At 43.5% G+C, this 24,160-nt stretch overlaps 1 protein-coding gene across 1 annotated transcript in view; it reads left to right on the forward strand.

The window, feature by feature from the left end:
* FAM135B (family with sequence similarity 135 member B) overlaps positions 1 to 24,160 on the forward strand; it is a 166,893-nt gene that overhangs the window by 104,546 nt on the left and 38,187 nt on the right. The window lies entirely within an intron of this gene.

Below are 24,160 nucleotides of genomic sequence, written 5' to 3' on the forward strand. Positions count from 1 at the left end.
TTGTGTTTCCAAACAAATTGTGAAATTTTTTGCTCTAGTTCTGTGAAAAATGCCAGTGGTAGTTTGATAGGAATTGCATTGAATCTGTAGATCGCTTTGGGTAGTGTAGTCATTTTCACATTGTTGATTCTTCCAATCCAAGAACATGGTATATCTCTCCATCTGTTTGTATCATCTTTAATTTCTCTCATCAGTGTCTTATAGTTTTCTGCATAAAGGGCTTTTGTCTCCCTAGGTAGGTTTATTCCTAGGTATTTTATTCTTTTTGTTGCAATGGTAAATGGGAGTGCTTTCTTAATTTCACTTTCAGATTTTTCATCATTAGTGTGTAGGAATGCAAGAGATTTCTGTGCATTAATGCTGTATCCTGCTACTTTACCAAATTCATTGATTAGCTCTAGTAGTTTTCTGGTGGCATCTTTAGGATTCTCTATGTATAGTATCATGTCATCTGCAAACAGTGACAGCTTTACTTCTTCTTTTCCGATTTGGATTCCTTTTATTTCCTTTTCTTCTCTGATTGCTGTGGCTAAAACTTCCAAAACTATGTTGAAGAAGAGTGGTGAGAGTGGGCAACCTTGTCTTGTTCCTGACCTTAGTGGAAATGCTTTCAGTTTTTCGAGTAGAGTCATTTTCACAATGTTGATTCTTCCAATCCAAGAACATGGTATATCTCTCCATCTATTTGTATCATCTTTAATTTCTTTCATCAGTGTCTTATAATTTTCTGCATACAGGTCTTTTGTCTCCTTAGGTAGGTTTATTCCTAGGTATTTTATTCTTTTTGTTGCAATGGTAAATGGGAGTGCTTTCTTAATTTCACTTTCAGATTTTTCATCATTAGTGTGTAGGAATGCAAGAGATTTCTGTGCATTAATGCTGTATCCTGCTACTTTACCAAATTCATTGATTAGCTCTAGTAGTTTTCTGGTGGCATCTTTAGGATTCTCTATGTATAGTATCATGTCATCTGCAAACAGTGACAGCTTTACTTCTTTTCCGATTTGCATTCCTTTTATTTCTTTTTCTTCTCTGATTGCTGTGGCTAAAACTTCCAAATCTGTGTTGAATAATAGTGGTGAGAGTGGGCAACCTTGTCTTGTTCCTGATCTTAGTGGAAATGCTTTCAGTTTTTCACCATTGAGGACGATGTTGGCTGTGGGTTTGTCATACACGGCCTTTATTACGTTGAGGTAAGTTCCCTCTACGCCTACTTTCTGGAGGGTTTTTATCATAAATGGGTGTTGAATTTTGGACAGCCTAGGTTTTTAAGAAAATTATATTGTTGAAGAAACCACCATCTTAGTCTACAAGACGATCTTTATTCAGAGAAAATCTTAACCCTTGGGCCTCCAATACTATAGAGCAAGAGATAGACTTTGAATGCTGTATCCCCCCAAGGGGTCATTTCCCCCACTGCCCCCTCAGTGCCCCAGAAGGCATAGCCAGGGGCCACTGGCTACATGGATCCAGGGGAATGGACCAAGGTGTTCCAAATAGTAGCAGAACGTGTGCATCATCAAGGCTTTCCCACACCCAACCAGAGTGCCTACCTACCCTTTGTTGGCCCAGCAGGATTTCAAGATTGCTGTAGACCTATGTCTGTCTCCTATTCTTTTTCATTCCTAGTGGGAGTGCCCATGGCAGTTACCCTCTCCTATTGTGCACCGTGAAGGACAGTTAATTTATACTTTTAGATGTTTAGTTGTTGAACCAAGAAGAGCCCGATTCAGACCTATTGTCATGACCACCTCCCATCACTCAGGAAACCCTCCAGTTGGAATATGATGTAGTGGGTCCGTAAGATTCGGGTTGTTTGCTGGTATGAAGGTATTGCAGGCATGGGAAGAAGAGGGAAACAGATGGTTGGTGATCAGGATGACAGTGGTGGTAGAGCTGGGCTGTATTCTCACCAATCTCCTTTCCCCTTAATGCGCACATTTGAAGATCTCTTTCCAAGCCTCGCTTGCAGTTAGTTTGGGGACATATGCCTGGATTCCAGCCAGTGGAATACATAAGGCACGTACCTTAAAAATATTTTTCATGGTGCTCTATGCTTTCCATTCATTCTGTGGAAATGTTGGAGAATACCTGTTAAAGGTGGGAGCGTAGGAAGATGGAAGGACCCTGGATCCTGAGTCCCTGCTTTTAGGACACCTGCTCACAAAAAACTGCTTACCCGCAGTAACTTTTGCATAAGTAATAACTCAGCTTCGGTAGTGTTACACACTGAGAGTTCAGGGTTGTTTGTTACTGCAGCACAGTCTGACCTACCCTGACTATAACTATGGATCTCTGGAGGAAGGAGTCTATATTTATCAAAGACTGGAAGTCTGACATGCAAAACCTGTTTAGAGGCTGTGGTGTGGTCTTGAGATCTAGGATGCATGGTAGGGTTTAGTGGAAGATGGGCCAGACCATGAAAGGTCTCCAGTACCAGGACCAGGCATCCTTGGTGGCGACAGTTTTGGACTCAGTTTCTCGCAGGCCACATGCCGAGGGTACCAACAAGGAAGACATAACAGATAGAATTCTGGGAGAGAGCATGTAGGGATGTGAACCCAGTTACACTCCTTTAAATGCCTTCCTCCAATAATGAAAATACATAGCGCTGGCTGATTGACTTTTTGGTGACACTGTTGTCCATGTGAGTGTGATGTGCGCGCGCACACACACACACACACACACACACACAGGTGAGCACATACATAGGCAAATGTGGTTTTTTCAGGAAAGATGAAGCAATCCCCACAAAGTAGCTATGTTCTGGTTTGAACCCAATCAGCACACTAGCAGGGCAGTGCACACTTATTTCCGTGAGGCCCCTGCTTCTCTCTTCGGTCTAAGATGTTAGCTGGCCCAGGAAGGGCAGATGCCACAAGCGAATGGCTGGAGAGCATCCTGGGAGCCAGAGGGTGATCAAGGTCCTCTTGACCACTTGCAGGCAGCTCTTGCAATCCTAGCTACCCTCTCCCTTCCTTCCTCCTTTTCCCAAGTCTCATTCTGGACTAAAGGTACACTTGTATTAAAAAGGAAGAAAGGGAAATTCAGATAGCCAACCTAAAAGCTGACATATATGCATTCACCCCCAGTAAGCTGGCTCAAGAGGGTCTGTAGTTCAGCTCAGCCTGTCAAACCTACCTTGTCAAAGGCAGCTCTACCCACTGCCAACGTGTGCCTGTCAACAAGCTCCATGGCTTCTCAGCCCTCAGTATACTTGTTGCCATAGGCATAGACAGCAGATGTCCAACACATTTGCACTCCTTAGTAGCTTATTGGCAGTAAACAATCTTGAACACGATACCAGGTCACAGGCAGAGAGAGCCTTTCCCTGGGGCTGCCCCTGCAGTTGGAGATAATTATTAACCAGGAGTGCACATGAGAATCTCCCGGGAAGCTTTCTTTTTAAACATTATGCATATCTGAGCCCTATTTCCAGAGATTCCAATTCAGCCCAGCTAGAGTGAGGTTTAGAGAGCAGTAGTTAAAAAGTCTCCCCAGGTGGTTCTGAAGCATCCTTTAGTCGAGGTCTCCCGGAATGAACAAAAAGTACAGGCTTTGGAGTTGGACTCACTTGGGTACAAACCCAGGCTCTGTCACTCCTTGAGCTCATCACCTCTCTGAGCTTGGGATAATGCACACATACAGGTGCTCAACTTGGAAGAAAGCTCAGTGAGATCCCTGGCTCAGTGGGGATTTGTTTCACGTCTATGAAGACGGCTATCCAAGCTTTAACATATGTGATTCTGCGTATTCTAATTAGGCTTTGTTGATTGCAGCATTTTTTCCTCCAATTCCCACCCTCTCCTCTGACCCCAGATTGGGTCAGGACGCCCTTCTTGGGACACCAAATATCTTCTTGCTCGTTCTTTTTTCTTTTTTTTTTTTTTGCGGTACGCGGGCCTCTCACTGCTGTGGCCTCTCCCGTTGCGGAGCACAGGCTCCGGACGCGCAGGCCCAGCGGCCATGGCTCACGGGCCCAGCCGCTCCGCGGCATGTGGGATCCTCCCGGACCGGGGCACGAACCCGCATCCCCTGCATCGGCAAGCGGACTCTCAACCACTGCGCCAGCAGGGAAGCCCTTCTTGCTCATTCTTATCATTGCAAACCTTGTATTTCATTGTCACTGCTCATTTTCTAGCCAGTCTCTCGCTAGACTTTGAGTTTCTAGATTGCAAATATTGGGGGCAGTAGGGCAGTAACTATTCCTCACTGTGTAGTTTCGGACCAACAGGTGCCCCCCGAAAAGGGACTCTAGGTGAACAGTCATTGTTACATGATTCTTGATGCTCTCTGTGCTTTATCCTATTTAATGCCCATGATAACCCTCTGAGCTAAACATCATCACTTGGAATTTGGACACAAGGAAACTGAGGCTCGGAGAGGTGGACCGACTCGCCTCACGTCACACAAGTACAAAGCTGCAGAGGAGAACCCAGTGTGGCAGACTCTGTCTAACCCCTGTGTGCCTGGCCTTGGAAGCTACCTACTAGGATGATGCCCCTCTGAGCTCTCTACCTGTCTGGTAAATAGTGAGGTTTTCCACTTCGATTTGTTGCTACACCAGTTATTCTCAGTTGTGGAGGAGCTTTGGGACTGGTTTGCTCTGCTCTCCAGTATTTTGTCCTGTGGCTCTGGGCCCCTTGACTTCCTTGTGCTCTCAGCTCAGTCTCCTCAACTCAGAGAGTCTACCAGGATTTACTTACATTCCACTTGCCTGCATCATGCCACGGAAACTCCCTGCAGGCGGTATGTCAGGACAGTTGTAGGGCTCACTTTTAGTCTAGGCAGCCTGATGCCCAGTATCTGAAAACTGTTGTTTCATCTATTTTATGTGGATTTTTAGTCATTTCAAATGGGAGAGTAAACTTGGTCTCTGTTACTCAATGTTGACCGAAACAGTTATCCCCGTCCCCCCAGTCTTTAGTGGAAGCTTTAGACAGTGATATATGTGCAGGTACTTATTGTTGCTGTTCTATTTTCTACTTTCTTGTAAACCATGAGCTGAAATCTACACCAGCTGTTTGAATAAAAGGCTTGAAAATGAGTTTCCTAAGAAGTCTTTTGTGGGGTAAACACATAACTTATTTTAATCCCCATCATCGCCACCACCATCACCACCATCCACATAATGGATGCGCCAAACACGCTTCTAAGCGCTTTATATTTATTTACTCACTGAATTATAATGACAGCCTATGAACCAGGTTATTCTTAGAGTCATTTTGAGGAAACTAAAGCAGAGAAAGCTCAAGGAAGCAGCTAGTGAGCAGTGGTTAGAATACAAAGCCAGGCAGTGTTCCAGCGTCTCCAGGCTCAACAACTCGCTATGAGTTTCTCACTAGCAGCTGAACACGGTAGGGCCTTTCCACAGTGTCCCAGAATAGCGCTTCAGTTGCTGGTTGGAGTGATATTTGAACTACATTCGTAAGAATGCAGGTCTGAATGAACCAGCAGGTCTTCTCCAGATTGCAGGCTAAAAGGACCATGTGCCAGAGGGCTCTTGTTATAATATTGTCATCTTTGGGAAACCCAAGCGTTTCAAATCCTATACCTGCTTGAGTGTCTACAATATCTTCCATGAACCCTGGACTCTGGATCTAGGTTGCTCATTTTCTGTTCTCGACCCTGTGAGTGAGTGAGAGAGAGAGAGAGAGAGAGAGAGAGAGAGAGAGAGAGAGAGAGAGAGAGAGAGAGAGAGAGTGTGTGTGTGTGTGTGTGTGTGTGTGTGTGTGTGTGTGTGTGTAATTTTAGGCAAGTCTCTTACTCTCTCTATACCTGAGTTAAACACATCTGTAAAACATAAATTATATTAATGTGGGAAATTCGTAGTTTGGGGATGAGAAGTCAATGTGTTAATATATTCAAGCATGTGACTTAGTGCAAAAGGTCAACCTTTCATAAGTTGCTGTCCATGTACTAGCTCCTGTTAACAGCTTATCACCAACACCTGCATACACAGGCATACCGGTGTCTCTGTCACCCGATAGCTCCTAGAGGGAAGGAGTGAAACAGGGAAACAGGCAGTGGTATGGGTGGCCCTTGCAGTAATCCAGGAACAAACCTGCCCCCAGGTAGTGATCCCAGGAAATGAGTAGTGTTAAGAGTCAGAGGCATTTTGGAGGGAGAATAAATAGGTCTGGGTGAGGGAGAGAAACTTGAAGGACAACTCTGGGTTTTTTTGTTTGTTTTTGGCTAATTGGGAGTGGGATGGTCTTCATCACTTATTACCTTAAACCGTTCTTTTGGTATTTTCTCAGTCTCCAACTCAAACGTTTAAACAGATTTGATACTCTTTACTATATGATTGCTGAGTGTTCTCCCCGAGTTTACAGGGCTCTGAGCATTTGCTGGTACCTGGTGGGCTTTTGTAACATGACTAAAGTCAGGAAGTCAACCCCACGATGAAACCTCCAGGGGTAGGTTCCAGGCTTAGCATTTCTAGAAATTACAGGAAAATTGGATATTGTGACCTTTTCCCCCAAAAGATCAGCCAGTTCTCCTAATCAGGGTCCTTTTTTTTCCTTGCTGAAAAATGAACAGGACCAATGGAATATTCCAAAGCTCCACACTTTCTATCTCCACTGTTATGCATAATTGAATATGTTTGATAGTTTATATCATCTTGAAAAATCACTTTTCAAATATTGAAATAATAAAAGATCCATCAAAGAACAGTGGTGTGATAGTACCTTCTGTTCCCATGGAGACCATGGAGTGTTCAGCTGTGTTATTATTAACGGCATCTTCCCACATAACGCACGCTGAGTTAGCTTGGTAAGTAAGCACGTGATATTTATCATCGCCTGCAATATTTTCAACTCATTTCAACTTATGTTTGCCATTGGCATTTTATAAATGGTTTTATTTTCTAATTTGGTTCAGCTTAATTTTTTGAAGGGCATATTGCCAGTGTCTGGTAAGAAATTTCTTGGCTGTGTTGATTAGTCGGATGGGAAACACTTTATTTTTGTGTGTGTGTGTGTGTGTGTGTGTGTGTGTGTGTGTCTTTGGGGGAAGCAGGTCATTGAACAGGATTTCTGTAGTGTAGACTCAACAGCTGTAGCACACTTTAGGAGGCAAGAAATCCAGTACCCAGGAAAACTAGAGAGGGATACTTACTGAGCAAGGACTATGTGATATACACAATGTTCAGTTTTTGCAAACAGGATCCCTTCTGAGCTTTTTAACATCCGTGAACATTTCTTATTATGAAACCCACTCTATAGATGAAGAAACTAAGGATCTGAGAGGCCAAACATTTTTCCTAAGAGCACTTACCTGAACCAAAATTCTAACCCACTTCTATACAATTCTGAAGCGGTTGCTCTCTTTTGTATATTGCGCTCAGCTAAATTGTGGTTCTGAGCAGAACATAATGCTAGCCCCACGGGTTGTTCTCATTGTTAACGTATTTAAAGTGATTGGTGCATGGTCAATATTGAATAAATGCTAGATCTCTTCTCCTATTTTCATCCTGCTGTGTTTCTTTTTCTCATTCTTTTTAGTAGAGCTACAATTTTTAGAAGGAATAGAAGTTGAATTATTTTGCTGTTTTTGCTCATGTGCACAAAAGAATTTTAACTCAAGAGCTACACTTACATGGATTCAGTTTGTCTTTTACCCCAGTCTCATTGGTCAGATATTTGGAAGTAATCTGAGTTATCATGTTTCCATCAACAATACATTTGCACCCATTAGAGTTTATCAGTTATACTTCGTACGAAGGGGTGGAGGTTAAGTATGTTTTCCATTAACAGTCTCACTATTATTTGGAAGAGAGAGATCATTTTTATCACAGAAACGAGAATTCCCTGAACTTGAAATCCTGCCGGGAAGGAGCCCGTGAGTTTCATGTCTCTACCTGATGGTTATTTCATAGTAACCATCTACGTCCTATGTTTTATCCCCATTGTCTCCCCATCACCACAAAAGCTCTGAGGAAGGAACCATGTCTTTCTTGAACTCTGCTGGGTCCAGTGCCTCGTTGACTATTGTCGTGTGAACGAATGATGAGTGAACAATGAATAAGTCATGAGGAAGTCCAGGCTTGTTTTTCACCTGTTATAGAGGGAGGATATTGGAATTCCCAAATCAGTTCTTCCAGCACTGAAGCTACCAGCTCTTTCAGATCTCTCATTTGGTTGTCTAGATAGGAGTCTCTGGAGATATACAGATAATTCTAGCCATAAGGCACATTTTTCAATTTAGTTATCCGTAAAGGTGCACGTAGATCATGGATACATTTTCCAGACTCACAACCTAAGTGGGCATCTTTGCCCAGTGCTGTACAATGTTGATGAATTTGATGACGATGTTGACAGTCAACACTTACATAGATCATCTCAACACTTACATAGATCCTCTCAACACTTACATAGATCATCTCATGTAACCCTTACAACAACTCTGAGGCTACTGTTATTATAACTATGCTATGCACCAGGGAACTAAGACACCAAGAGGTTGTGTTATTTGTCCAAGTTCACAGAGCTGGGAAGGAAAGAAGCTGTATTCTCTATAGTTGAGGGCCTGTGTAGGCTCTGCAGCCTACTGGTTACAGGGTCTCATGCCTCAGTTTCCTCCCCTTTAGAAAATGGTTAGTATTGAGACAGCTATGTTCTTCAAGTGGCATCTGTTTGCAAACGTAACAGGGAACTGATTTTTTTTTTTCCAAAGGAGTGAGAAAGGCAGTACATCAGATTTTTTTTTTTTTTTAGTTTCCCCCACACATCTTTCAGGATCCAGAATGAATGTTACTTGCCCAAGGAAGGTTTGTCTGAGAACCTAGACTGGTGTGAGCCCTCAGTGATCCCTCTTTTCCCCTTTATGCAATGCTCATCTCACTGGAAACAGTTGAATCTTCCCTGCTAGATGGAAGGCCCTATGGGGATAGACTACATCTTCCTTTACCCTGTAACCCTCATCACCTGGGTGAGCATGTGGCACTCAATAAATATCATGTGCATGAATGTTACTAGAAGTTATTCTGAAAAATCCTACCCCTGAATTGATTAGGTAACCCCTCTTTTATTTAAGTGACCCCCAATAGTTGTAAATAGTTGTGAATCTTTGCTCATGACTTCGTAGAAAGTTCTATTACAGTCCTTTATATTTTTATTGGTACTCACCCTGGACCTCCCATTCCAGGAGTAGACCTGTCAGTGAAACCCTCTCAGAATGAATTATGTCTTCAGACAGATCCAGGGGTAGACCGGCTCCTGGTCTGCAGGCCTGTACTATGTTGACTGACCCTCTCACTTCATCAGAGTCTGCTCCACCAGTAATTGTTGGAACTGACTCTCATTCCTTGCTGGCTTTTGCCGTTCTCTGTGCTTCATTGGCTGCTTTCTCTGGGTAGCGTAGGGAGTTCTGTTCCATACTGATCTCATTCTCTTTCCCAAGAGAACTTCCATTGAAAATGCTGCCTGCTTGTGGCTGCCAGAATGTCTGCTGGGGGCTTCAGGGAGCACTGTAACCTTGGCCCAGCCTTGCCTGTCGGCTCTGAGCCATTCGTGGGAGGGGGGAGGGTCGGAGAGTGGACAGCCCCTGAAAACTTCCCAAGGTGCCTAAGTTACACTCTTTGAGACTTAACATTGATGCCTCGAGTAATGGTGACGCGATCCCTGAGTTCCATAGTGTGCTCTCTGTCCCAAAGCTCTTTCACCCTGGTTCCTTTAACAGCCATAACACCCCTACAATGTGTGAACCCCTTTCATAGATGGGGACGCTGAGGCCCTGAGAGTGGAAGTGACTTACCTGGGATTGTCCGTATAGTAAACTTTAGATGCTGGATTTAAGGCTCTGAGGTCAGTGTTGTGTTTGCTACGTAAATTGTCCTGGTGATCATGGTAGTGAATTCATAGAGATATAAGGTTCTGTGGCTAAGATTCAGATCAGACTCCATATTTTCAGTGAATTACTAGACTAATATTCGCTAAGCTATATTGAGTCCTTACTCTTTTCAAGCCCGTCTTAAGCCGTTGCACGCACTATAGCTGATGTAGTCTTTGCTATAGCACCCTATGAAGAGGCTATTTCTATTTCCCTCGTTTTACAGACGAGGAAACTGAGGCATATACCCAAGACCAGGTAGACTGAATGATGGCACTGGGATTTCATCCCAAGCCGGTGGACTCTAGAGATTTGATCTTAACCAACCTTAACCAACGTATCTATTCAGCTGGCATCATCCTCTTGGGACCCGAACATTTTTTTCTGTGTTGCTTATTTGAGTGAGTCACCAGCAACCTCAACCTTTGATCCCTTCTCTCCTACATCCACATCAGTGACTGATTCCTTCAAACTCTAAGTGGCTTTTGGGTTTGTAACCCCTGCCTTACCCCTCTTCTACTGCCTAAGCAGATGCCCTTTTACCTGGAAAATGCACAGCTTCCCAATTTGTCTCTGGTCTTCTGACCCTCCTCCCTCCACTGTATCTCACCTAGGCTAATTTGAGATGGTGAACCTTACGTTTATCATCATGACAAGCAAGAGAGGCCTTCATACTGCCTTATTTTATACCCCTAAATCTAAACTCGTCTTCAGCCTTATCCCCACATGTAAGCTGTGCTACAACCATACTCATTTTCCTTTTTCACTTCTGCAAAAGGTTGTCCTTTACATGAGCCTTCACATATGTGCCTGGAATTTTCATCCTCCTTTTTTAAAAAAAAAAAAAAAAAAATCTGTGTCTTTTAAATTATAGGGTCACTTCTTACATGGCACTCTTCTTGACTGGCCCAAGAATGATACAGATACTTTGTGAGTGAGTGTGTGTGTGCACGCTGTAGTAGCATTTGTGTATAAATTTATCACCGCACTTCCCAAGCTGCAGCAAAACCATTTGTCCCTGTGTGCTGCCTCACACACTGAACTACGAGGGGCTTGAACCCAGAAATCCTGTACCAGTGATCTTTTAACATTTCCTAAGAGCATTTTGCTTAGTGCCTAGCCCAGAAACAACACCCGATCAGTGATTCTTGGAGAAAAGTATACAGGACTGATGTGGGCACCATGCTAAATATTTTATGTATGTATATTCTACTCCATTCTAAAATGTGGCTGTTTGTAATAATATCAACCATAATTAGGGTCAAAACCACCCAAAACTCTTCTTGAAAGAAGTTTCTCTTGCCTCGGTGTAAAAGTATTACTAAAAGTAACATTTGTGTAAAGGAAATGACAGAGTAGAGTCCCCGAGGAGAGAAAAACTCGAGGGCATCTGTGACATGGGTTTGGTAATGTGAAGGCGTACAGATGCTGGTAGGTTGGGATGGGAGACTGGTTTCAGGGTCAGAACAGGCTGGTATCCGGGCAGTTAAAGTCAGGACAAGGAGAAACCGTGCAGAGAGGGGCCAGGCTTTGGCCTCTGGATTAGAGAAGCTTTCATAACAAACCCACGGGGCCCACATGTTGAGCTATTGTGAGCTGGGTTGAGAGCAGACTTCCGGCCACAAGTCTCCAGGGCTGATGAGAAGCTCACATCCATCAAGCCCTCCTGTTCTGTGTGGTGCCTGCTTGGTGCCCACCTCTATGTGGGTTCCAGCCCAGTGGAACTTGTGACTTCCTCTCTGCTCCTCCCTGAGCTCATCGAATCTTCCCTCCTTTGTGCTCCCGTTTCTTTTCACCTCTTGCATCTACCCTTCTCTTGCTTATATCCACAAACAGCAGTGTGCAAGGGAGATAAACCTCCTCCGTATTTGATCCTGAACAAGCTAAAATCCTGTTCCCAAAAGGTGTTTCTGCCAGAGCAGAGAGCCAAGTCTTAAGGAATCAAAGGCACCAAGTAAAACAAAGAGGAATGCATCAAATTGAAAAGAACGCCCAGAATGTAACTGATCTCTCCCATTGCCCCCTCTGCCTGTCTCCCGTGACTCTCGAATGTGATCTGATTAGGAGGAAAAATGAAATGATGTTTTATTAACACTAAAATGTTATTAATAAAAATAATAGGATTAACTATAATAATGATAACAATCATCATTACTATTTTATTCATTGTATCTACTATTTATGGAGTGGCCGTATGGTACACTTACTATCAACCAGGCTTTTGATTTATTATATAGCTAAAGCATGTCATCAATCTTGTATTATAGATGGTATCTCATTTCAAAATTATTTTTAATAGATAGATAGATTCAGCGATTACACATGTGGAGTAGAGCCCTGAAGAGGTTACAGTCTGCAAAGCCAGCATTTTAATTCAGGTTGACCCTGACAATGGAGGGCATGCTTCTTTCACTCAGCATGTGATCGCTCGTGTTTTTAAAATATCGCACTTAGCGACTGTTTGGGAATTTTTAAAGGCGCCCGATTACATGCATCCGATTGAGTTGATGGATAGTATTTAGTTAAGTCAGAGCCTTCTTCAAACTAGACTTTAAAAATAAAGACATTCATCAGGAAGGTGTTTGGGATTTTATGATGATCTGACAACTAAATTGCTTGTTCAGTTTGAGTTGTGTAATGTTCTCAGTTAGATTAAATATTAAGCATCCAGTTTGCCAACTGCTAACAAAATTGCTGAACATTGCGCACAGTTTGGGGAAATGCTTTTAATGATGAAGAACTAAAAGTAAAACACTAGAAAATCAAAGTGTCAAAGCTATAAATGTTTTATTGGAAAGATTAGGCATTTTCGAATGTGGGATGTTGCAGTATTTTCTACATCATAGTGGTGTAGTGACTCCAGTCACCTTAATTAAAGAATCTCTTGTCTGTAGAGTCCTCGTTGGTAGACACAATTTTCAAATGGCCTGTTGATATCATCTGAAGGCTCTGTCTGTAATACTGAAAGTCAAAATCACCTGTATTTGGAAGACTGCAGGGAAATGGGATTCTGGTTCCCCCCTTACCCCCTGTTTCTGTGCCTCGATCTCTTTAGCTCAGAGGAAAGGGAGGGAGTGGCTGTACAGTGTGGTTGCAGGTATGACGGCCAACAATACCACTCTACCTACTGGGCCCTCTGACCTGTCCTTTCTTTGCATGTTAGAACTCTGTCATCTCTCCTCCCATACCTGTAAAGTGGCTTGCACGCCCCTCTTCTGTGTTCCTGTAATACAAATACCCATTCTTTGTCAGATGTTCATTCTCTGCCAGATACTCTTCTAAGTACCCTGCTTCCACTTGCTGTCTTAGTTGCTCCTCATTATAGTTTTTGGAGGAGTTGCTCTTATTATTCTTATTTTATCGGTGAGGTGATAATCACAAATTCAGATTGGGCTATATGTCATATAGAAGGTGCTCACCGTATTCAGTAGAGTACTAGCAAATAATGAGCAGCCAGTTAACTTCAGACCAGCATTAAAAACAACTCAAATGTCTAATCTTGGTTCAGCAGTGTGGCAATGTTAATGCTGTCGCTTTAGTGGCCTTTACATTTAACAGCTTGATCTTGAACCCTGAGGAAAATGCAGCTCCTAATGCACAGCAATATTTGATTGCAACGTGGTCATGGACACAATCCAAATTTTACTTAAAATGCGTTCAGATTATTATTGGTCTATAAATTTGGATAATATTTTATAGAAAACTCTCAATTCCTGACACTTTGAGAGATCCACCACTTTGTCTCTTTATCTATAAAATGAGGACAATAATGACACAGACTTTATAGAGTTGATTTAAAAGCTCTAGGAACACTATGACTTATTATGCAAATCCTCTTATTTTGGTTTCTACGATTGCTGTGGTCATTCCAATAAAAGTCAGAAGTATTCTGAGCTGGTTTCTTATAGAATTAAACATTCTAATATGGCAATATTGGTGCAGTGGGCTCCCATTTGCCTTAATAATTTCTCAGAACAGCCTGATCTGTTTTCTGCAGAGGCTAAGAGAGAGCCAGCGTTTGCTTCGGCGAGGCTGGAATTAATTGTTGGTGGTGCAGGAGTGTGGGCTCTGGGATCAGACGTACCTCATTCAGGTCATACCCATGCCCGTACCCACCATCTGGCGTTGAGACAGTCATCCCTCACCTCACTTAGAAATGACTCTGGGCGCTCTGTGTGTCTCAGATAAGAAGATTTATGAGGAGCCACATGGGTGTTTGTATGTTTGCTATCAGAACATAGAATCTGTTTTCAATGATGCTCTGCTCTGGTCTGCTTTCCAGGTTCCCTATAGAATGAGCTATATATAGAAAGCCCACCAGAAGTACGAGGGGGAAAGATAAGGACCAAATTCACACAAGAGACTTCAGAACTCGAAATAGGAGAGTAATTATACATGCTGCCTCTATGCCTGTCCCAGTGGCAGCTAAAGGAATTTAATACCTTTCATAATTAAAATCGCAAAAGCATAGAATTTTACATTTTTAAGAGACCATAGTGAACCCCTACGGAATCCGGAGTAGAAACATTTACAGCGGTCACCATATCCCAAGGCACTGAGACTGACAGCAGCAGCTCACTTATTCTGCAGATACGTCTGAGTTTATGATCTTCGAACTGGCCTCTTGGGGATGGAAGTATTAATCGCTTGACCCTTCACATGCTACATAATTAATCCAGTGTATCTGATGGCCATTTCACCTTACTCCTGCTGTTTTTCTTATCCCTATTCTTGCTGTCTTGTCTTCAGTTGAGAAGATGTTGATTCTGGGGCATTCAGAATAGTACCCTGTGGGATAACAGACCAAGGCCGTGCTGTTTTGGGATCCTGGGCTTGTCTTTTAGTACTTATGGGACCACAGGCTATTTACTTAATGTCTCTGGACCATTCGACTTTTGCAAATTTACATCATGATTTCAACTTCCCTACATGTTTGGAGGGCCAGATGCAATGACTAGTGAGAAGCCAGACTCATAGAAGAGGGCTCGACACGTGTCTTCCCATCCCCCACTGACAGGCACACTGGCACACGTGTTGTCCATTTCCTCTGTGTCTCTGGGTGCCTGGGAATTGATGTGTTTTTTTTAACATCTTTATTGGGATATAATTGCTTTACAATGGTGTGTTAGTTTATGCTTTATAACAGAGTGAATCAGCTGTACATATACATATGTTCCCATATCTCCTCCCTCTTTGTCTCCCTCCCTCCCACCCTCCCCATCCCACCCCTCCAGGCAGCCACAAAGAACCGATCCGGTATCCCTGTGCCATGCGGCTGCCTCCCACCGGCCATCTACCCCACGTTTGTTAGTATATATTTGTCCATGTCTCTCTCTCACCCTATCACAGCTCACCCTTCCCCCTCCCCATATCCTCAAGTCCATTCTCTAGAAGGTCTGTGTCTTTATTCCTGTCTTACCCCTAGGTTCTTCATGACATTTTTTTTTCCCTCAAATTCCATATATATGTGTTAGCATACGGTATTTGTCTTTCTCTTTCTGACTTACTTCACTCTGTATGACAGACTCTAGGTCTATCCACCTCATTACAAATAGCTCAATTTCGTTTCTTTTTATGGCTGAGTAATATTCCATTGTATATATGTGCCACATCTTCTTTATCCATTCATCCGACGATGGGCACTTAGGTTGTTTCCATCTCCGGGCTATTGTAAATAGAGCTGCAATGAACATTTTGGTACATGACTCTTTCGGCACTTAGGTTGTTTCCATTTCCGGGCTATTGTAAATAGAGCTGGAATTGATTTTTGCTCAACATGATATGCCCGACCCTCCATGCCCAGACCCCAGGCTGTCTGTCTAGCATTATCTCCTGCTTTTCTCTCCTGGATTCATTTACCTTAGCCGCATGCTACTGATTATATTTTTCTGCACTTTATTAATTTGTTCCTTCTCTGTCTTTGTTTATGACAGTTTCAGTGCCTTCCCTCATCCCTGCTCTACTTGCCTAGTCTTTCAAGATTCAACTGCAGCACCACCTGTTCTAGGAAACCTTCCCTACCTACGCCTTTCCACACACTCATAGCATCCTGAGGTTTCCTCTAGTATGATGCCTACCACATTGCACTACACTTTTGCATTTGTGTCTCCATTTCCTCTAACTTGAGAATATGTTCTTCCAGGTGGGGGCAGGGTGTGTTAATGTTTGGAGCTCAAGTGTTTAGCACAATGACAGTTACACAGGAAGCACCAAGTATAGAGTAATTAGGATCATGAAGATGAATGGAATTGGACTGACCCCACTGATGAGCTGAAGACACCCAGTGGGACTCCCAATCATAATACTTCTAATATAAATACACAGTTCTCTAAAGTCAAATGGGTCAATGGCAGCAATGTATGTATTCACCCAAATTACATCATAAGCATCAAAGTAACTTACAAGATGGTTATGAATTATTCAGATTCAATATGTCAACTTATCTAATTACTAATGAATTATACTTTTTAAAGTTTTAAATAGGTCAAAATCTCTTGGTTATATAGGAATTGAACAAATTAGTAAAGAAAATACCATCACTTAAGCACATCACCGGGAGGATTCACACGGAGTTCTTACTGATAATAAGACTAATGGACTATGTGTTTGTTGTACTTTATGGAAGGCAAAGAACATTTCCCCTTTATCCTCATTCTTGCCCGGAGGACAATTAAGCCACTGTCAGAAGTGCTGAAGCTGGGGAACAGCAAAAGCAGGACTTAACCCCTTGACCCCAGGTCATTCCTGTAATTCCAAGTCCACTGAATTTTTATGGAACGCTGTTGCTTTTTCCCACAGAGTGGAAGTAAAAAAATACCTCCCTGTCATTTTGGAGCAATTCGAGTCAAAAAGTATCTTTTTCAAAACTGCTGTTTAAAACAGGCTTATAAACAGAGAGGAAAGAAAACAATAATTAGGAATCGGGAAGGAAAACAATAAACAACAAGGACTGTTGAGGTCTGATTTTCAGCTACACAATTTGCACTTGTCTTCTGGACTACAATAGAACAGCTGAGCACTCAGGGGCGTTAGATTAGTCCAGTGATTTTCAAATTTTCTTTATTTTTTTAAACTAAGGACTTCTTTTTCAAATGAGTGCTCTGCAGAACCCATCATAAAGCTGCTGTGAACGGAAAAGCTCTGATGAAGTGGGGTCCTCGCCCACGCTGCCCCTTTCTTACTGCTTCAGGTACCCCCAGGATTTCTCCAAGTGGTGATTGAAATCCACTGGTCGGTTCTAACCCAACACTGGCCAGCTCTTCTTGTTTGCTCCTTCTATTCCTGAGCACCCCAGGGAGTATGACACACGGAAGTATTAACGGTAGTGACTTCATTGTCAAAGAGATCAAATCTCCTGGGTGTGAAGGGGAACTGATACACAATACCTTCTTCCCCTTAACTGAGTGCTGACCCAATTGGAAAGTAAGACAAACTAGAATTCAAACTAAGATGTGAGATTTGACTTACATCTTTGATCAAGGGGGTTCCCGGACATTGAACTCTAGAATTGACTACTTACTTAATCAGATACAGCAGTGCTAGACAAATGTAGGCCTCCCTTGAAGAACACCTCATCTACCAGGCTTCCCCCACGGCTGAAGGTGATGGAGATAAATGCCTCTGAGGGAGGACTTGCTACTAAGAGAGGAAGACTCCAGGGAAGAACCTAGTTTCTTATCCCAAACTCACCTTTTGCTCAATAAGTGGGCAGAGCGGAGCTGGGAGTATGATGCTAGTGGATATGCCCCTCCACGTTGCAAACACATCAAGAGTGGAGAAGCAGGGCTTCCCTGGTGGCGCAGTGGTTGAGGGTCCGCCTGCCGATGCAGGGGGACGCGGGTTCGTGCCCCGGTCCGGGAAGATCCCACGTGCCGCAGAGCGGCTGGGCCCGTGAGCCGTGGCCGCTTGAGCCTGCACGTCTGGAGCCTGTGCTCCGCAACGGGAGAGGCCACGGCGGTGAGAGGCCCGTGAACCGCAAAAAAAAAAAAAAAGAAAATAAAAGAGTGGAGGAGCAGTGTTCTCATCCACAGTGTGTACCTTCCTAGAACTTCCAGCCATTGGCTCTAGCTCCACTCAGTGGGACATTATGTCATAAACTCCCCCATGAGAGCCTTTTACAGAGTAGCTCTTCAGCTTCACTGTGACCCTTCATTCTTTCTAAATATCACTTCAGTCAATGACATGGATGGATTGCCCACTCTGTGAAAGTAGCTGGGAATAGAAGATGAATAATATTCTGTTCCTGATTTCCAGGAGGGGAGGTTGGGGCAAAACAAACTTATAGGGGGAGGGAAACACAAACCCAAGTTTACTTCTTTTATGGCTGGAGCCGTGTAGATGTCTCTCTGATCATTCAGCAGTTGCTTGTATGATGCTTCAGTGCTGGAGCCATGTGAAGATGGCAGGCAGCCAGCACATGCCTGTAGAATGGAGCAGTTGCCTGGGTGGGAACGTGACCTAGACCTGGGACTGTCAGTCACCTTCCCCACCCCATGCCTACCCATCTGTCCAAGCCTGACAATGCTCACTCTAGTTTTCTACTGCTGAAGGAACCTCTGTGGGGTGTCGGTAAGAGGGCGCAGGAACAGCTTTGGACGAAGTCATAGTAACATGAAATCATCTGTGATTTCTATATTTTAACCATTTTGGGTAACAAATACTTGTAGTTCAGATCACAGTTAGTCACCACAATCCAGTGTGTTGGGACACAAAAACTGGGAACTGCTAACCAAGAGAGCAACAATGTGTTGCTGACAATTAAAAGGCCAGAAAGTTAAAATTGTTTTCCTGGAATCACAGCTAGTTAGTTACAAAGCTAAAGGCTAGCACGTGGCGGGGGTGGGGGTGGGGTTTGATTCCCTTTGTGATTTATAGAGCTGATTTCCTTTTAAAATCTAGGCTTTAACGTGGGTTATCTACCTCCTGGATGTGTGAACACAGGCTCTTTGAACTTCCTGAAGCTCAGTTGGAAGGTTAAGTTCAGTGTTAAGACTAATAGGAATGTGTGGTTTCCAGTGTCAGACTGTGTCTGCATTGCTGATCCACCTCCCGCATGCCGGGAGCCCTGCAAACAAGTTGTTTATCACTCTGGGGTTCAGTCTCCCAGTCTATAAAATGGGGATAAATAATTGTGCTTATCTCATCAGGTTGGCAGAAGAATTAAATAATTAGTACATATAAAACACTTAAACAATGCCTGGTATTTAATAGAGTCAAATAATAAAGGTTAGCTGTTTATAAAAGCTGTTGTATTATTATTTTCTTATTGGTTAAAAGCAAAGATAATAATGAAAAACTCGCTGAATCACCAAGAAGAGGAATTCAGGGGCCAAAAAAATAGTACCAGGCACACAGCAGGCATACAATGAACAGTAGCTACTATGAATAGAATTCTAGATTTTGAGGTCTGATTGAGCTTCCATTCCTTTTTCAAAGAAACGTCCGGAATAGCACAAACCAATTCAATTTGTGCATTCTCCCATAACTGTAACACAGAAGATGACTGATATTTCTATACAAAAATGTGTTTTGCCTTTATGGGTGTGTCTGAATTAAATGAAAAGTTATCAGTGTTTACCGCATGCTTAGTAAAAATCAGATTGTATACATATTTCATGTAAAGTATAAATAAGTATATTTCTATAGGACATAAATATCTATAGCATGATTATTGTGGTGGTCTAGCGAATCCAAATTCCAAACTTGCGTGAAAGCTCCTCAGTTCTTAAGTAGGGGGAAGTGAAGGTAATTCGGACCTTCAATCTGGGGCTGTGTTCACCAAGCCCGTTTTGTCGTGATGCTGCCAAGATCTCTAGAGAATGCTACAATTCATTCATTCATTCATTCACTGTCCATGTAGTCATTGCGTTCTGTGTCCTAGGTGTGTCAGGTTCAAAGACAAATGGCATACTGTCTAACCTCAAAGTGTGCAGGGAGGGTTAGAGAGAGAAATTTACAGAAATAATTGTGGTGTAATGAGGTATGTGCAAGGGACCCAAGAGGAGGGAGCAGTTGGAGAAGGTTCACAAAGAACAGGACATTGACCTGATTCTTGGTGGTGACTTTTAGGCAGCAAGGGGACAGGCCCTGAAAAGAAGGAAAAACAGCTAGTGGACTCTGGAGTGAAACAAGAGGCAGCCGCTGAGCCAGGAGATGTGATCGGGGCTCAAGGCCTTGAATGCCAAGCTAAGGAATATGAACTTGATCTTGTAGGCAGTGGGAACACACTGGTGCTGCAGATGAAAGGGAGGACCTGGGCAGTGAGACCCAGGTGAAGGATGTGTTAACAATTAAAGTGAGCAATAGAGACGACTCAAACAAGGGCAGAGGCAAGAGCATTTTAGAACTTTCCAGACTTCATAACTGGTTCTTGGGGTGAGAAGGAAGTCTGGAGACTAGAGGAACTCCCTGGCTTTCTTGGATGTCGGGCAAGGTGGGTCCATTAACCAAGACCAGAAGGAAGAGAAGGACCAGGTAAGGGGGACAGTAATAAGCTCCTTTCAAGGTGCGTGTGTGACAACAGGCAAGCTATCCAATCAGCGGTTTGGAATAGAGCTCTAGAGCCCAGGGCAGTAATTAGATGTAGAGATGCAGACTCATTCGAGAGGCATGTATACAAAGGTCTGATGTGATGGCAAGGTACCTCTGTTACGTAACAAATGAATGAAAAAGCAAAACTTCTGACATTTAACAAGTACTTAATATAAACCAGGCACTATACTAAACACTTTAACTTTATTATCATCCCCACTTTTCATGTTAGGAAACTGACATTTCAGGTGTTGAGGACCAACTGAGTCACGGTGATAGTCCGCAAGCAAGGAATAGACCCTATTTGACTCCAGACTCTGTGTTCTAACCAAGCTTTATCCCTGCACAGCTCCCAGAAGACTTCCGTTAAGTTAAAATCCATTTGCAGGTTTCTATGTGGATGACCACTGAGGTTTGAGCTGCATAATCCATAGATCCATTTCCAGAGGCCATCAGCCGGTGGGTCCTAATTGAAAAAGATTTTCCTTTTAGTGCACCCTGACATTACACTGAGGCATCACGTAAGTCTGTGTTTTACCTGAATGGTGTTGTTTAATCCTTCACAGCAACCCTAACAGCCGGATTACTATCATCCCCTTTTTACAGATGTTGCACAGATGATCCCGTGGGGTGGGCCCTGGTCAGGAGCCTTCCGTTGTGAGTTTACACACAGCCTATGTTCTGCTTACCCTGCATGAATCTGTCGTATTATTTAGGGTTTCCTTTCCAGACTGTTGAAAAGGAGGGATGCTAAAGTGTTCTTTCTTTGTGCTGGGGAGATTGGGCAGGGCTTTTCAATCCACTTCATGCAATTCTAATGGGTGGGAGGGCGGGCATTGGCTGCTCAATGCTGGCTCTGTAGGCCTGGAGGGCCGGCTAATGGGATTTTTCTGTGGCAAATCGTTCACTTTCTAAAAGTCGTGCTGTCGAGTGTTTATGGAAAATGGCACTGGTTTTGTTTATGATAATCTCCAGCCATATGTTTTTAGGATTTCTCTTTGTATTAACACTTTGACTTCATATTATTTCAATAATCATATCAAATCAGCCTTATGACGATTCTCCAACATTTTCTTTATGTCTCTCTCGAAAAATCCATATGCTATTGGTGTCTAGTCTTAAAAGTGAAACTTAATAACATACTTTGTAGATCCCTCGCCCTCTCCCATGGGTCTTGGAGCACTGTCAAAAGGGGGCGTTGGTGATAAGAAAATGCAGTTGGGAGCAGGTAGCAGGACCAGAAATTGGAGGGTTCAGGGGTGTTTGAGGTAAACGGGCTGTGGACTCAGAGCTGCGAGATCTGATGCCTTTGTTAATCCTCTGTCTGCTTTCATTTCTGCTTAGTCACAGATAATGGAGTCACTGCAGGACTTGTATTAATGCCCATGTCAAAGTAAGCAGACTTAGCTGAGCTGCTGTCCTCTGCCAGCCATGCTTTTCAAAGGCATACATGGCAGATGACAAAGGCCTGCCTTCACTGAGCACCTGAACTTGAGAATCCTTTCTGCTGCGGTACAGCTCACTAGGTTCTCTGAGCCACAGTCTTCAATCTATGAAACGGGAATTGGAGTTGCTATCACTCCTTTGGTCACTTGAAGGCGTAAGTGATAAAAATGAGTAGCCAAGAAATACCCAGAGCATTTTTCAACGTGAGTGTGTCTCTCTGTGCTTTTAGGACATATATGTATATAAGCGCACATATATACACATAGGTACGTATGCATATTAAAGCTTTGTAGAAGGATGTACAAGAAAATTATTGGACTCTATGGAATAGGAAACTTTATATTGTGTTTCCTTTGGTAATACTGAGATTTTTTTTTTTTTACCACATCTGTATTCTGTTTTGAACACGAATATTAGAATATCTGCCTTATAAGGTGATCGTTAAGCATCCAGTGAGGTACAGTATGATGGGAGTATCTAGATGTTTCATGAATAGTGGGCTCTTTCTTGCTCTGCAGACCTGGGGAGTCCAACACACACACCCTGCTATGCACAAGCTTTGCTGGTCTTCCTACAACTGTACTGACTTCTGATCTTAATGGGAAAGATGAGAAATGGGAATACACAAGTTACCCTGAGTGCCTGGCAACCACAGGTGTCCTGACTGAATTTTCCGCTTATGAGATGGAAAAGTCTTTTTATGACAAAGCTTGTTGAATGTCTCTGTTATGTTCAAATCAGAAGGGACCTCATAACGTAAAGCCAGGTTTAATTTGAGGCACTGGGGAGTGAAGGATGCTGCTGAGACTTTCTCCAGGGAGTTCTGTGGTGCCCAGTTTCTACCTTCAGGCCTGAATCACTCCTTCCTCATTCCACCAAGGGTGATGCTGGTGGCCAACTGCATATGGCCAAGTCCCTCTCTGGAAATTGCCCTGTCTCTCTCTGGAAATTGCCCTGTCTGGGAGAGCTGCCGACCAAGGTCACACCTCTTCCCCGAGGTAACCCATGCCCAGTGACAGTCAGTGCATGGGTACAAAGACCTGGCCTCTGTCTCAAGGCCAGACAGCTGCAGGTCCAGAGCTCCCCCTGGGATCGACTGAGGTCCCTGTGCCTGCATGACAGCGCAGTGTACCTCCTCCCTCTGCCCCACCCTACTCTCCCATGGCCGTTGCTCCCAAGAGCACACGCCATGACCTTCCTGCAGACCAATCTCTGTCTTGCAGTCTTTCTCCCAGGGAACTAATCTAAGACCATCTCAGAGTGAGGTGACGGCAGACCTGAGACTTCCATCCAGTTTTCCTAATTTGTACAACCTTGCATGCCATGACCCAACTATCATGATGCGGTGATGAGAGCGGATGTAATTATACCCACCGTTGTCTGCCTTCATGGCACCACTGGGGGTACAAATGGAGTTCAGGTGGCTCCTGACCCTTATCAGACCTGTCCTGCCCCCACTGGACCAACTCAACCCTCTTAGATGGCAGCAAAGGAAAAAGGAAACAAAGGAAGCAAGAGGCTGCCACATCGACAACTATGCAAGTCAACTCACAGAAACCAAGAGGATGCAATTCCACCAACACTGCACCTGGCGTTTCTCCCAGCAGGACAGGCTAGGAAGCCCTGGATGGATCATGAAAAGACATTTGCTTGCCCTCCTCTTACCCTCGTGAGCAATAGATTCCTACATCCATGGAAGTCTCCAGCTTACTACTCAGTGCCTCCCTTTTTCTGCCCAAACCCATCGTGGTGAGATTTCCTTCGTCTGTTCTTAAAACAAATCCTTCCTGAAATTCACCGCAAGCCATTCTTCTCTCTTGGGGTTGCAAGGAAGTCAGAACTGTCCTGGTCCAACTTTTTCATCATGTCTGGGCCTCCAAGTAAACTGTAGACTTAAGCATCTTTTCCTCATCAGACAAATGACATGTGTGGAATTCTACTACTGTAATGCGTCCTACAGCTACCAACACAGTAGAATGTACAGAGCCTTCTCACACCGCGTGGGCACATCCACAGTCTCTTACACTTTCAACACTGAGAATTGCAACTCACAACTGCTTCCTATTTTACAGCAAAGCATTTTTCTCCTTCTCAGCACTGTGTGCTATTCATCCATCAATACAGAGGTCTTTCTAAATGCCTTATCTCCCTGTGAAAAGGAGCCCACCTCAGTCTGTCCCATGGCTTCTTCTTACAGTGGCAAGAGAAAGAGGCTTGTAAGTGGGTGACATTCAGTTGCCCCAAACCTGCGAGGTCTGTGTCCTCATCATCACCATCATCTAATATTATTATTACTATTATCATTGTAATTTGAACACAGTAAGATAGAGGCTTGGCCAGTTTCAATGGT

This window comes from Lipotes vexillifer, unplaced genomic scaffold, assembly GCF_000442215.2.
Source record: "Lipotes vexillifer unplaced genomic scaffold, Lipotes_vexillifer_v1.1 scaffold394, whole genome shotgun sequence".
Classification (NCBI taxonomy): domain Eukaryota; kingdom Metazoa; phylum Chordata; class Mammalia; order Artiodactyla; family Lipotidae; genus Lipotes; species Lipotes vexillifer.